The following is a 15207-nucleotide window of genomic DNA, read 5'->3' as shown; positions in this document are numbered from 1 at the left end:
TACATTATTACCTATTTATAGTGATTTTAGAGTTTAAAATTGAGTATTATTAATCATTATTACCATAAGGCTTTACATTTCGGAGATTTATTGTTATTATAAATAATTCTTAATCAAGCGATATACATACTACCCTTTTCGGTGATAATTTTTTTATGAACATTAACATTAAACAATAGTTATTGAATAATTGGAAGTGTTTGAATCGCTTCTAAATAAAAGAAAGAAAAATAAATGAATCTCTAAAGTGAACCATTTATTTATTTGTGAAGCTTACTTTTATATCTGATCCCAATTGGCTTAAAAATTTAAATTTTGCATGACGAGTTATGAGTTGGCCTTTATTAAATTTATGAACAATGTGAACTATTGTTAACCGTATAAAATATGAGATTATTGTTCTTTTTTTCTTTTTTTTTCGTATTTTATAATTGTAAAGAATTGAATGCATAACTACTTACAGAATATATGTATACTAACTGAAACCATATTAACAGTTTTAACCGACATATTCCAAAATGATTATGAATATATCTGCATGAAGATCTGCTTATCGGACAATAGTATATAAAAGTATATAGACCTGGTCAACAGAAACCCAATATTTTTATAACAGATGGTTTTAGTATAACGTATAAGTGCGATAGGGTTACCCTATATAGTTCTGTGACTATTAGACTCAGTATTGTTTCAGCATGCGCCGAACATGGAACTCAAACCAGGTGTCTCAAAATGTGTTGTTTATGGTTCTGATACTGTAACACTCAATAATTTTGGTTTCATCGATTCCACTCTGGTGATTTTGATGGCAAATGTATAACAATCATATCGAAGTATACTTAAAAGACTTTAAGTGCAGTTTACCAAATATCTAACATATTATTTCATCAAAATAAATAATTAATGTGATATTAAAAAACCTTTAACATTTGCTTTATTAACAATGGAATTTTAGCCCCACTTTTAATAATATTATAATTTGAAAATATATGTAATTCTTCATATACATTTATGCACATATTTCTTAGTAATACATGTCGACATGTGTCGAGTAAAGTCTCAACAATTTTGTGCGCCAAAGAAAACCCGCTCTCACATTCACTCTTACCATTCCCATAATTGCTCTGCTCAGACTCAAACCTTAGCTTTGTTCGCCATATATATACGTCTGCATATTTTTTACAATCAAATTCTTCTCTTTATACAGAGCGACGGAGCATTTAGTAAATTGTTTACCAATGTTTATTTTTTTTATTTTTTAAAATATGCTGCGCGGCAACAAAATGCTCCCAAATGTGTGTCCAGCATTTATTGAACCCTGAGCGATTAAGACCGTCCCCAAAAGATTAGCAATGAATATTGACGCTTACTCCAGACTCAACCGCGCTGCCTTCAGAGATACAACTGTTTATCTCTCTCAAGCAATAATGTGATCTCGCTCTGCCAAAAATATGGCTACTGCATTCCCACCATAGTGGAAAAGGAACATGGAATATACACAAACAAAGTATTTTCCATCGCATTCCCTCATATCATAACTTTGTTCACTATGTTTCTGCCTTCAGGCACTACATTGCAGTTGGACTACAGTACTTTGCCAAATACACGAGTGTGTTGAATAGAATAAGGTAGATATACAAAATTTATTTTGGGGCGATTTTTAGTTGGATGCTATAGCTGATTTGTCCTGATCATTAATGAATTCTACTGAAATACTGTTTTTAGGAAATATGGAAGGACGCAACAGCCCTTTAAAATCATTAACCACGCCCATTGCAGTCACAACAACGAAAACAGCTGTTATCTTATTAAAAAGAACGGATGGAAAAATTGTGTAGTATGCATGAAACAGCATTGTGGTATGCTTGAAAACGACGCAAATGGTGCTAAGAAAAGTTTGAGTGATTTTATATATAGTCGAACTTACCATTCGGTTAATCGCGCTGTTACCACCGTAGAGTTTTCAATAATTTACAAGTGCTTGTTGGTCTTATTCGTTGATTTTCCTCAAGCCCGACAATATTTGAATTTATTTTATTTTACCGACACTGCTTTCAAGGGTCTGTTCTAATAAAGGTTTTGGCTGCACCCAATTTGATTGGCAATTATTTTTGCATGACCTATGTATTTGTTTCAGCTTTGTATTTATAATTATTCCTTAATACGTCGGTACCTGTTATACTTTTTGGTGCTTCGCTTTGGACATATTCTTGTTTTTTCTTAATTATTAAAAAAAATACAACAAATTGTTGGTACCTATACAGTGAAATTATTGAATTTTTCTTTTGCTTGGACTAGATCCAATTATCCTTTAGATTTATTTATTAAATATAGTAATGCATCTAAAAAGTGTATTTGTCTTAGAAACGTGACACTTTAAGAAATTTCTTTTTAATGTATATTCATACATATTTATTTAAATAATATTTTCAAGTACGCTTAAGGATACCAGAAACATATTACTTTTTCTGTATGTGTTTTGTTTTACGTGATCTAATGCTAACGATTCAATATTTGGTTAATTGTTTTTTTAATATAAAGACATCTTTTTAAAATAATTGATAACACTTTCTTTTAAACACATCAACGCAGATGAGTATTACTTTTTAAAAATTTGTTTCTATTCATTAATGAATTTTGTTTTATTTGAAAATAATTCACGTATTCAAAACTAATTTTATTATGTCATTATAGTAAAATATGTGTCCCTGACACAGCTTTGAAATGTTTACAATTATTAAGTTCTGTAAACTCAGTTTACTTTTAAAGGTAAACATGCTCTATTCAACTTCACCCATCAAACCTAAAAATAAATTTTATAATTTGAGATTGAAAAGAATGAATTTGAAAGAAGGAGATAAGAGTAGAAAAGAGATGAAATTATTAATGTGGAAAAAGGGCATTGCCTGCTGCTAATATAATATAATATATATATCCCTTCAACTCTATAACTTTTGTTCATTGCATCTATGTGATTACTTTCATTTTTGCCGATTTTGTAAGTTCCATAGTCCTTCTACAGAATAGTAGTTTTTATGTACATGCAATTAGGGGTAGATATGCACAAGTACATATATTTGCAATGAGCAAGAAATTACGACGAAGACTGCACATCCCTAATATATAGGGTAATCAGATTTGCAGTATGTCATTTTGATAAGTTTTTTTACTAAATATTCGAGTGATCATGTCTAAAAATATATCTTGTAAATCCTTTCAAACAAAAAAATAAAACGTAAAATAAGAAATAGTAATTTCGGAGGAACAAACGTTAGATGCCACATCATTCCTACTTATGACAAAAATTTTATGGACAGAACTCAGTAATTCGGATATTTATTTTTTGACATATTTAAATACCTCCTTGCAATGGAAAAATCATTCACGTTGAACATATCTCCTCATCCATGTCACATTAATCCTATTAATATATTTATTAGGTTCATTCTCATACCGTAATCAAAAAAGTCAAAAGTAAGGTTGTTTGATGTACAATTTTGAATTTTCCCCATGATTTTCAATACAAAATACTCGGGATCTTGGCATATCATTCTTTAATTTAATTAAATAAAATTTCGGTAAAACGGTTTATTTTGTTTATAGTTGTAAAGTTAAATAGTAAATGAAAATATCGAAAATGTTACAAATAAAATAAATATAAAGTAATATTAAGTTAAATATGGATTTCTTCTGAATATAATGTATGTAAATTAAGTAATTATTAATAAAAAATAGTAATATTATTATTTACACATTTCTCAAAGAAAAAACTCTTAACGCTTTTCCAGTGTTATTTTTTTAACACAGGGAGAAAAGTGAATTCAAATCCCAACCTTGGCAAAATTATTTAAAAACTTCTGATTAAAATGAGACCCGCAAGTATCACGACAAAACAAATAACAAAGAGGGAAAGGTTTTATAGACGGTGTTTAAATATTATTAAACTTGACGTTTGAAAATGTTTGTTACTTGCTTCCGATTTTTTAACGGGGTTTATTCATATATTTGTCACCCTTTAAATAGACATCCAAAGAGACACAAAAATCTATGTCATAGCTCTTGTAATACAACTATGATGATAATTATATTTTCTTAGAGGAACGAAATAAGTTCCAAGCAAACTGTGCAGTTATAGATGCAAAAATTACGTTTTATTGAATTCATTATTTATCAGAGGCATTACACTGTATATGAATGCAACAATATTATATTCGCTACTGGATGCAACTATACCAATAGTAGTCCGCTCCATTAGCATTGTCCTTTATCAAGGGTCCTTGCTAACGTCAGATTTTAGGGTTGAATGAGAAAAAGAGCAGAGGTATACTCAAAACATTGTGCGAGTTATCACCCTTACTTTGGATTGTTGTTTTCGTTACTTGTGATTTGAAACTGAAGTTTGTTAATTTTTAATGTTTATTACTAGAGCATTTTTCATATTTCGAGCTTTATAATTTTATATTAATAAATTGATGAATTTAAATATATATATATATATATATCTGAAAAAAACACACAACAAAGTAAACGAACTACTCAATATATTGACCTATCAAGACAGGTACTGTACAATCCCTTCCTTGATTTCCAAAGTGATATTTTACAATCGTCACATGTCCCAAGGTAATCTTAAAATCGATAATGAACTGCTTTACATCGCAATTTCTCCAATCTTTAATTCTTCTAAACGAATACTTATAGATATTACTAGCACACACTAGTCCTACTTAAATGATATAGAAACTAAAAAGTTAAAACATCATAACGCCATATCAAGTGGATGTGTAGTTAATTATAAACATTTTTACTTCATTAGTACCTTAATAAGCTCTTCTAAATTAAAGAGATACTCGGTTAAGTCAGTGGAGCTTCGAAGAAGAGACACAGACGAGCAAAAAGGTAATTTGGTACTTCGTCGCCACGTCCCTACTGATTATCATAATTTCTTCGAATCTGTCACGTGGTTGATGTATTTAGATATAGATTGAAATTTTTTGTATTAACGTTTGTAATAAGAGTGCATCGACATAAGTTACAGAATTTGAAAATATAATTTCATAACATATTATTTCAATATTGAAGGTTAATATCATTTTTAAAATTTTCTTAGCAAATAAGTTATAACAATTTCGGTATGAATAATTTTAATATATTTAAAATAGTGAAATTATAGCCCCCTTATTGCATAGGATCGATACATAAACTTAAGTAATGTTTTTCATAGTTTAAATTTCGATCAAATTCGTTTAAAAAATACAGAAATATACCCTTCACAGGTACTTTTTTTATAACAAGGAGATGTAGGTATAACTAAATCTGGAAACATAACCGGCCACGGTTTGTAGCGTTGCTTTGGTAGCGTTGATTTTGTGATGATATCTTATTAAAAAAAAAGTTTTCCATACAAGAACATGAATTTGAGTGATCAGTTTATTTGGCAGCTATATCCTATAGTGGTAGCGGGGCCGATAAATCAGCAGCTTTATCATATCAAAGGCTGAGGGACTAGTTCGTGTATTTAAAGACAGGGGGACGGATAGATTCGACGGCTGATCATTCATATTTTCTCTGACCTTTTCTTCTGGATGTTATAAAATTCGTGGCAAACGATATATTCAGGGGTATATTAACGATTTCTAACAGCTTCCTAATTAAAATTTTGCTTCGGGAAATAAAATCAAACACATTTCATATGGAAACATATATATGTGTCTAGTCGAACCTTTTCATGATGGCGTATATAGTGGGTATATATGTGAAAATGTATGTATATGTATATAAACACATACCGCAATTGGTATGTATCGCATTGTATTTAAACTAAAAAAATTGCAAATTGTATTCTTCACTTATCAGTACACCAAATGTCGTCAAGTAGGGGTGGAAACCGTTCTCATCATGCAATTGTTTTTCAAATAAATAAGTAACACATGCATGTTAAAATACATTTGTATGTACTCGGTTGGTTCACAATACAGTGCAAAGACAAGTGTTATTCGACAAAAGCACCAAACTTGAACTTTCTGCACAAAAAGCGTTGTTGATGAACTTTTACGACAACTTTACAGCGACGCTTCTGTAACGTTGCATACATAAATTCCCCTGTAGATATGAGTAGGAATTAAAATTACCCTAACAATGTGAGAACTGACGCGAAATGATTCAAATTAAAGGAGAGATTTTCAATTAAAGTGATAATAAAACTAAAGTTTAATCACTATGTAATTTAAGAAAACCGAAACATATTTTCATACAACTACGTATTTTTGGTAGCATGTTATTCACTTAAGAAAAAGGGAAATTTCAGTTCCACAGTTGTCAATAGAAAGAGGGATATTTCTATTGTTTATTGTCCGCATGAGTACTTTTAAGCACGTTCATAGAGATACACACATGTTAAATATTTCGTCTGTGAAAAAATGTAAACACATGGATACTCAAAAACTGGCAGAAAAAATTCGTATGTGTATGTGCAAGCTCTTTGTTGGTATAGGTGTGTATCGGTGTGACGTCGTACACCTACGAATATTCGTGTACAATGAAGCAATAATAACAAAAGCGGCGACACCCAACGACGCAACTCTCATTTTTTGCCTTTTCCTTTACCATTGCCCTTGTCGTTGGCTGTTTCACTTTCAAAATGTTACGGCTATTTGTAAGGTATGCGCGTAAGTTCACTAAAATCCCCTTGATAACAGATATTTGTTTTGAGGCTGGCCAGCTACTGTTCTTCGGTGGTGTTTCTCCCGTCGACCCGTACGTACATGTGAATAATGTATCGGGCCGAATGTTGGTTGCTACCGCAATGGCTTGGCTATTATTCGAGCGAGTTTTGAACGCGCGTCTGCGACAACAGCTCATATGTACGCAAAACGTTGAAAAGAGCGAACATCGACAAAAATCTCTCATAAGAACATCTTTAAAATACCTTATAACCAACTAGAATCGGTATCCTAACAAGTAAGAACCAAAAAGTTAAGTATAATAATTATTTTCTACAATTAAAAATGTGCAAATTAAACGGATCCAATAACGCAACTGCTGTTAAATATCAATACACAAATTTAATTTAATAAATCAAAAAATTTGGATGCGTTTCGTGCTAAAGCTACTACCGCCGATGCCACTTAAATATTGTGGCACTCTGTAATGGCATGAATGTGGTTAACTGATGTGACTGCCGACCAAATAGTGTGAATAATATGTTTTGAATTCGCTTATAAATTCAACTAAGCAAATATAGATATTCAGGTATTCATATCATTTTATTGCGCATACCACATTGACTTGAATTTAGAGTGTTTCTGTTTTGCTGCGCGTGAATATAATTACTAATACTTTGGTTATAACTTCATTTAAGTGGCCGACTAAATAAGTTCGATAATGTGACATTTTAATATCAGTGTAGCACACAACAATTCAGAATCCATATTACTGCAGTATTGATCGGTTAGGATAGCTCTGATTACACTAAAAACTAGTTTTACATAATGGCAAAGCTTTCTCTCTGTTTGGTCTCCATATATCTCCCATGTTTCTACATTTGAACTGTTAATGTCATAAAATCTTTGATCCTCTCAACAATGTGGTATTGGACAGATGTAAACTCGCTCTCTTTGCGTATGTGCGTTTAAAAATTACTTTTTTCTTCAACTTTGGGAAAGTTGTATATAGTTTAAAACTATATATAGTCATCTTTTAATGAGATTTATTTCAGAGTTCCATACACTATTTATATAACTTGTTTTAATCATAAAAGTACATTAAAATGGTCATAAATTTATATTAAAATAATTCAGCTGAAGAGAAAACATAAATTTATCATTTCTCAGCTAAGTTTTTGTCCACCTTGTTTCCTTAAACCAGTCTAGGATAATTATAATTAAAATAACAAAATTATTTTTTGAAATTCTGAAATTAGGTATTGAAAATGTATTTAATTTATTCATGTTCCTGATTTTAATGCACTGAATAATACGCAACCTGCCAGAAAAGATAAAACCGGATAGCCATGTTTAATTCCGTTCATCGATTGGCTCGTATTTTATTTGCGCCGTCTTTCATAATCCAGTGGAGTTAATACTTCAATCGTTAATAAACAATACAATTAACTGAATACAAATGTTCTGGTGTTTAATATTTTTCACACATAAATACCTATACATACGTACAACCGAAACAAACCACCGATACAAATATATGGCGTAATATTATATAAATAGGGAATTATAATTAAAGCAACAATTCTCTTATGTTTAGTACATAACAATGACAATAAAACAACCATAAAATTAAATGCGATTGCGTTGCTAAAGGCAACTTGTCATATAATAATTTCAGCTCGTTTTATTGGACTACTGTTCATACAGTTGAGTGACCTATTTATTACCTATGCATATACATATGTACATATACGAACAAATGTACTCATAGCTAGTTTGCTTAAATTAACAATATACATACATGTGTATGGTGATGTTTCAATTTTGCTTTCCTTAAGTTATGTTAGGACAGGTCCGTACCCGACTTCATTACTTACAAGCAGCCCAATAGTTACGCAAAATTTTGTATACTCTGAACAGGGTAAATTAAGTTTGGAAACGCTGTAAACCCTATAAAATGTATGTATATATAAGTGATCAGCATGATGAGTGGTGTTGATTTAGATATGATCATCTGAATGTCTGTATATACGCAAACTAGTCCTCCAGTTTTTGAGATATTAATCCTTTTTTCTTCAAGAAGCTGCTCATTTTCGGAACCGCCGATATCGAACCACTATAGAATATAACTGCCAGACAAACTGAATGATCAAAATCATTTCCTTGTACGGAAAACTTTTTTTATTTGACAAGATATCTTCGCAAAATTTTTCATGGATTATTATTTAAGATAACGGTTTAATTTCCGAAAAAATTTTGCCGATCGCCATGTAAACTAATCAAAAGAAATCTAATTCTTTTAAGAAAAACATTTTATTTTAAGAACATATATTTACAAAATTTTGTTAAAGACAACTTTACAATTACCGCAAAAATTGTTTAGATTGGACCAGTAAAACATATAGCTACCATACAAACTAACCGCTCGAAACCAAGTGCTTGTATAGAACCTTTGAAATTTTTATGAGTATTATAGCTTTGGTGCAACCGAACTTAACGACTTTTCTTGTTTTAAACGAAATTTACAATTTTAAAACACAACTAAGTTGTATTTTAATTTTTAATTACAAAAATAAAATAAAAATTAAACAAGTAAGGAAGTTGTAAGTTCGGGTGTAACCGAACATTTTATACTCTCACATCTTGCAAGGATCTAAGCCCGGGAAATTACTTCAGATGTTGGCAAAATTATGTATTAAAAGAAGTATTGATTCGATTCAACCCATTTTTGACGCAAACACTTACTATTATCGAGTGTTTCATTTATTTATTCTATTATATGAATTTCAATTATATATCTTACACATTGACCAATATTTTCGATAAAAAGTCAACTACAAGTATAAGCACTCGGGTCCACATATTCAGTACCCAGGGGCTAAATAGTTTTGGTTTGACTTAGACAATTTTTGCATAGTGGAAAGAGAAAGAATCAGACGGAATTTAAAATGGTGTTATATGGGAAATAGGCTGGTTGTAATCCATTTTCACGCTATAACATAGAAATATGATAAGAAGGTTATGTACCGAATTTGGTTGAAATCGGTTAAGCAGATCCCAAGATATGGGGTTTCAATTAAAAGTGGGCGGTGTCTCTGACGTGTTTAGTGCTTGATTTATCGCGCTTTTAGTAGTTTTTAACAGTATCGTTATATGAGGAGTGGGCGGAGTTGTCACCCGATTTCACCCATTTTCACACTGTCGATAGAGGTGCTACAAAAATTTGTTCTCAGTGACTTTTTTTCATAAAAAATTTGTATGGTCAAATTAGACTAACTTATTTTAAAACACGTAATAGGTAATTATAACAATTTCTTCAGAAGTTTTGCAATTATATATTTATTAGAAAAATAATTCTTCGAAACTCATGGAACGAACTATTATTTTTCGTAGTTTAGGTTACTATATATTTTATATAGCATAAACTCCAGGGTAATTTTTATGGCTGTAAAACTTAGCATTCTAATCAGAAAACATTTAAGTAATATAAATTTGTAATAAATACATGTTTTGACGAAACTAAACTGAGCAGTAATGAACGCTTTCATTTGTATCAATCAACAGTATATTAAAACATTGTAATTAATTCAAGGGTACTTAAAATATATAATATTTTATATCCTTCTTTCATCAAAAGATAGGTTTAATTTTATTTTGCTCACATTTTTTTATTGATATACTATATTATGATAAATAACATTGAAAAAAATAAAGAGAGATGTGCGATTATCACTTTAGGTTTTTCCGAATAGCATAGACACTACATTAAGACCAGAAAGTTTCCGGAAGTTGTAAGTAAAACGAAACACTTTTTATCTACATCATTACTTATTTTGTCGCTTTCAAAATATGCAGCTTCTGAAGCGATACACATATGCCACTTCTTTTTCCAATCATCGAAACATGCCTTGTAGGCGCTGTCCAGGATCGCCTTCAGTTCTCTTTGCGAATTTTCTCTTACGGCCTCAATCGAGTCGAAACGGGTTTCACGGAGTGGTAAATTGAGTTTTGGAAACAAAAAAGTCGCATGGGGCCAAATCCGGTAAATACGGTGGTTGATCGATGGTATTGAACGAGTTTTTGGCCTTAAAATCGTTCACAACTACAGCTCGGTGCGATGGCGCAATGTCGTCATAAAGAATCCATGAATTGTTGGTCCACAATTCCGGCCACTTACGACGGATGTTTTCACGCAAACACCTTAAAACGCTCAAGTAATACTTTTTATTGGCCGTCTGTCCCGTTGGAACAAATTGATGAACCAAACCGCGAATATTGAAAAAAAAACAATTTCCGGAAACTTTCTGGTCTTAATGTATAAACCAAATAATAATAGCCATACATATGAGCTTTGCTTAAAATACGTATATTGTCTTAATTTTGGTCATTAACGAGTTCCTCTTAACTAATTTTGTATTGAGTATATCAAATACTGAATTATTGACAATACATTTATTTTAGAGGAAATTATGACAAAAAAAACTCGATTCTTTAACATTTCCCAAAGTTTCTTTTCAGTATTCTGTATATTACCAATTAAAAGAAGCATCCAAAAACAAAAAAGGGACAATAGAATTATTTCTAAGCTTAACTGACTAGCTTTTAGCTTTTTACTGTGGCTATCATTCAAGAGTGTACAAGTATTTGCTAGGAAACTATTTCTAGTATTATCTTAATTAGTTTAACAGTTTTCAACACCACTGGGCTTTTTTCCAAATATATTTTGTTTATATGAATAAAGCGTTATATTGGGTTCACTCCATTCTCCATAAAGTGGGATAGGTATATTATTTACAGCGACAAAACTGCTCTTGCAAACCCTTGCTCTTGCAAAACCCCTTGCACCGAAAATCCCCTATTATTTTTCTTTTGTGGCGACCTTAGAAAACGATATATTTTATATATTATTGCATATAAAATTTGAAGAAAAAACAATTGAATACTTTGTCGTTTTCGTAGGATCCAGAAAATTATCCAGTTTAACCAGGAAATTAAATTTAACTTTCTCAATTTGTATAATTCATATTCAACTCATCGATAGCTGAATAACAGCCAAATAACTACAATCAAGAGGATAGTGACTATTAAATACACTAACGCCTACCAACAACGCCTACAACAATAACAAAATAGCAACGGTTGAGAACGGACAATGTCGGTACCTGCCCTAACTTAAAATATTCCGCGAAATTTACTTTTAAAAAGTCCCTCTTCCATAACTAATTTATAGTCTTGTAGAAATATGTTAACTACTAATTTTAATCTTCCAATTTTTGGTTTAAAAAAAAGTTACCTTCATAGATAATGATTCCATAAAATTATTCCTACTAAATGCAATTATTTTTATTAATATTTATTAATTAATATTATATTTATATATATTTTATTATATAATTATATTTATTAAATAATATTGTTTATCACCCGTCTTTTTTGCATTTTAGGACAAATAACTTTACAAGATTATAGATGAGACTTCGATTTCGTTTAACCGACTTACATACTCATATAAGTCTCACTCAGATCGAGTATCTATTCAACCATAGAAGCTATGCTTACCAATATAAAATCTCTGAAAACAGCAGTTCATGTTGAAATTTATTTACCTAATGATATTATGCATCACGTATCGCCCAGATACAATTTTGATCGACAAATTAACCCTCGTATACATACATGGCAAAAATACTACCCTATAATTACGACTTTGGTTGTTTAAGCCCAATGTTTTAAGTTGATGCTGTTCAACTAAACGGTACATTTGATGACTATAGCAGTTAAGGGAGAGAATTTTGGTTGACTTCTGTTAAACACCGGATGTTCATTGTAGTTGTAATTCTTACTGTATTGTATCAATGGAATCACCTCACACAGAAACACAACTTGCTGGTGATGCTTTGTTTGCCAATTACCGTTTGCAGTTTGCCAGCCGCCATGTAATCGTAGCATACTTCAGTGGGTGAAATGAGGGCGTATTTACCGTAAAACACACGCGAATATGGCATGTACTCTTTGAACTCATAATTTTGCGCTTTATATTGGGTAAATTGTGCAATATTATAAATTTTGAATTTTATCTCACGCATTAGATCGTTTGAGTAGTTGACGGTCTATAAAGTTGCAAGACATTGGATTGTATTACAGCTATAAGAAGTCACAACGGATCCTAAATACCCTTCTTATTAAATGCACAAACGTGAAGGTGTTTTGGTTGCGGAAAAAATGTTCTTACGCAAATATCTCCCTGTTAATACAGTGTGTATGAACGGTGCTGTAGGGTACCTATATAAAAGAATAACTTACTCCAAATGATTTTGTACATATGAGTATTTGTATGTATATGAAACTTGTGAATAGGTTTGTTAGATAAAAGTGAGAATATATTCGTGTTCCTGGAACAAAGGGTGATTAGAGAGATTAGCGGACCTGTTCTCTTATATCTTTAAGCACAAAAACTTATTTGGACAAGAAATATGTACAATACCAGGAAGTTAACAACGAATGAGATTACTGGGCAGAAAGTTGGCTATATTGTTTGGTAGCCAAATATTATATTCATTTCTAAACCAAACTCTTAAAGAAAAATTTGTAGTTTATGAAAATTTCACTTTATATACTATATTTATAATTTTTATAATTATTATAACCATATAAACTGATTATTTTTCCGTGATGAAATGTACTTTTATATATTTTATAAATATTAATTAATTTTTAAACCTAAATATTTGACTATTTCAGATTGATGAACCAAAAAATGTTATTTGTACATGTAAACGCAAAATGTAAATATCTCTATCATAAGGCTAGGGAAAATTTCATTGCCAATGCCACCAAAATTACATGCACCCCCACTTTGTCGTCAAAACTCACTAGCAATTGCTTGAACAACAGATGATGCCAATCCTTAATGCTACAAATAGTGCATAACTGTAAAATATTTAATGAATATAACAATGCTATAGAAATTGGATGAAGTTTAATAAAAGGACAATTTAATTCGAAGCTTTTATCAGAGAAACAACTTGAAACAAGAAACAAAATTCCAGTCTGTGCCACCTGAGAGAAGTTAAAGAAATTTCGTTACAATTTTAAATAAAATACCCCTAGAGTATACAAACTGGCAATGGAACTGAATTTAATTCTTTCCAATCTTTCTGTTATTACTTTTCCAAATGACGTTGCAAAGTTGGTCATCATCGGAAGCAACAGAGAGTCAATTTACTACAAGGGTGACAAGAGTTTTACTAGTTTTCGATTGTTTGGCTTTCACTGTACTTGTGCTGTCTTTATTGTACCGGTGTATACAAAAGTTTTGTGCGATGTGTTTTCAAAAACTCTCTAAACGCAAGTCGCTCTCTGTTTTGTTTCTGGTCCTTTTTCACCATCTAATTCGTTAATTCAAACGTGCATTTTTTTTATTACATCTGATGATGTCGCTTATATGCTATCAACAATGAATCTCATTCAAACAAAACAGATGGTATACGGTAACTCACTAAACATCATTGTGCATACCTTATATAAATTCTTATATTGTCATTATACATATGAGTTTCAAAAATCATAGCATCAGTATTATCTACGTCATTATGCCCTTCATTTCACGGTACTTTTTGTATACCTCTCTCATATGTTTTCATATCACACTCTCTGCTCTCCTTTCAGTTTACTCGCGGCGCATATCCTTTAGTAAGATAATATGAAAACGAATTGATATTAAGGAAATGAAATACGTAAAGAGCGAGAGAAGCAAATTAAAAAGGACAATGAAAATTCACATGTAAAGAGTGCTTGCATTTTCCTTGATTTTCATGTTCATTAGTTACTGTTCAATCGCCGGAGCAGTAACGTCAGTCATTGTGAATGCGTGTTATAAACTATACATCGAACTAAATAACAAACACTGGTGTTTAATTTTACTTATGGAAGAAAACACAACTCACTTTAGTAATATAATCATTTGGTTAAGAAATAATAATTTATTTAACGTATTTAATGCATTGTTATTGATGGCACATTTATTTTCATATATCTAGATCCCAACACATAGAGGATATTTCAACGAATGGATAAACGTTATCAATAGTAAGACATTGTGACCCCAACTACTCGTCTTCTATAAGCTGGAATGGCCAAAATAACGGGCATCGTAATTGTAATATTTTTTTTATATTTTTGGTAATTGTTGTCGTTGTACTCAATTTAAATCGTTAGTTGTGTATTTAGTGATTTGCGATTTGTGTTATTGTTGTGAACATGTGCAACTTCGTATACGTATACTGAATGTATCCTGAGTGTATACTATCCGGTATACCTTCAGTATACGTAACACGAGGCCACACTTACATCGTTGATTTTTCTTAAACACAATTGAAATGGTAGGTCATATTTTCTTTGATCTAATATAACTTATGTCTTTGACTGGATTTTTAGAATATATACATATATCAAAATAATTATTAATATATTTTATAATATACACATATGTAACTATTTACTCGTGAGAAATAAATTTATGGCTGCTGTTATTTATTTACAATAT

General features: G+C 30.9%; 2 long non-coding RNA genes across 4 annotated transcripts in view; one reads left to right on the top strand and one right to left on the bottom strand.

Annotated features, from left to right (window-relative positions):
* The window catches only part of LOC138859019 (uncharacterized), a 209338-nt gene that overhangs the window by 41624 nt on the left and 152507 nt on the right, over nucleotides 1-15207 (bottom strand). The window lies entirely within an intron of this gene.
* LOC138858970 (uncharacterized) lies at nucleotides 14153-14959 on the top strand. The gene is made up of 2 exons (XR_011398011.1): nucleotides 14153-14612; nucleotides 14702-14959. It is a non-coding gene; the product is annotated as an uncharacterized lncRNA (long non-coding RNA).

Source organism: Bactrocera oleae, chromosome 2 (genome assembly GCF_042242935.1).
Source record: "Bactrocera oleae isolate idBacOlea1 chromosome 2, idBacOlea1, whole genome shotgun sequence".
Taxonomy (NCBI): Eukaryota; Metazoa; Arthropoda; class Insecta; order Diptera; family Tephritidae; genus Bactrocera; species Bactrocera oleae.
The sequence above is the reverse complement of the archived record's forward strand: the minus strand, read 5'-3'. Positions and strand labels throughout refer to the sequence as shown.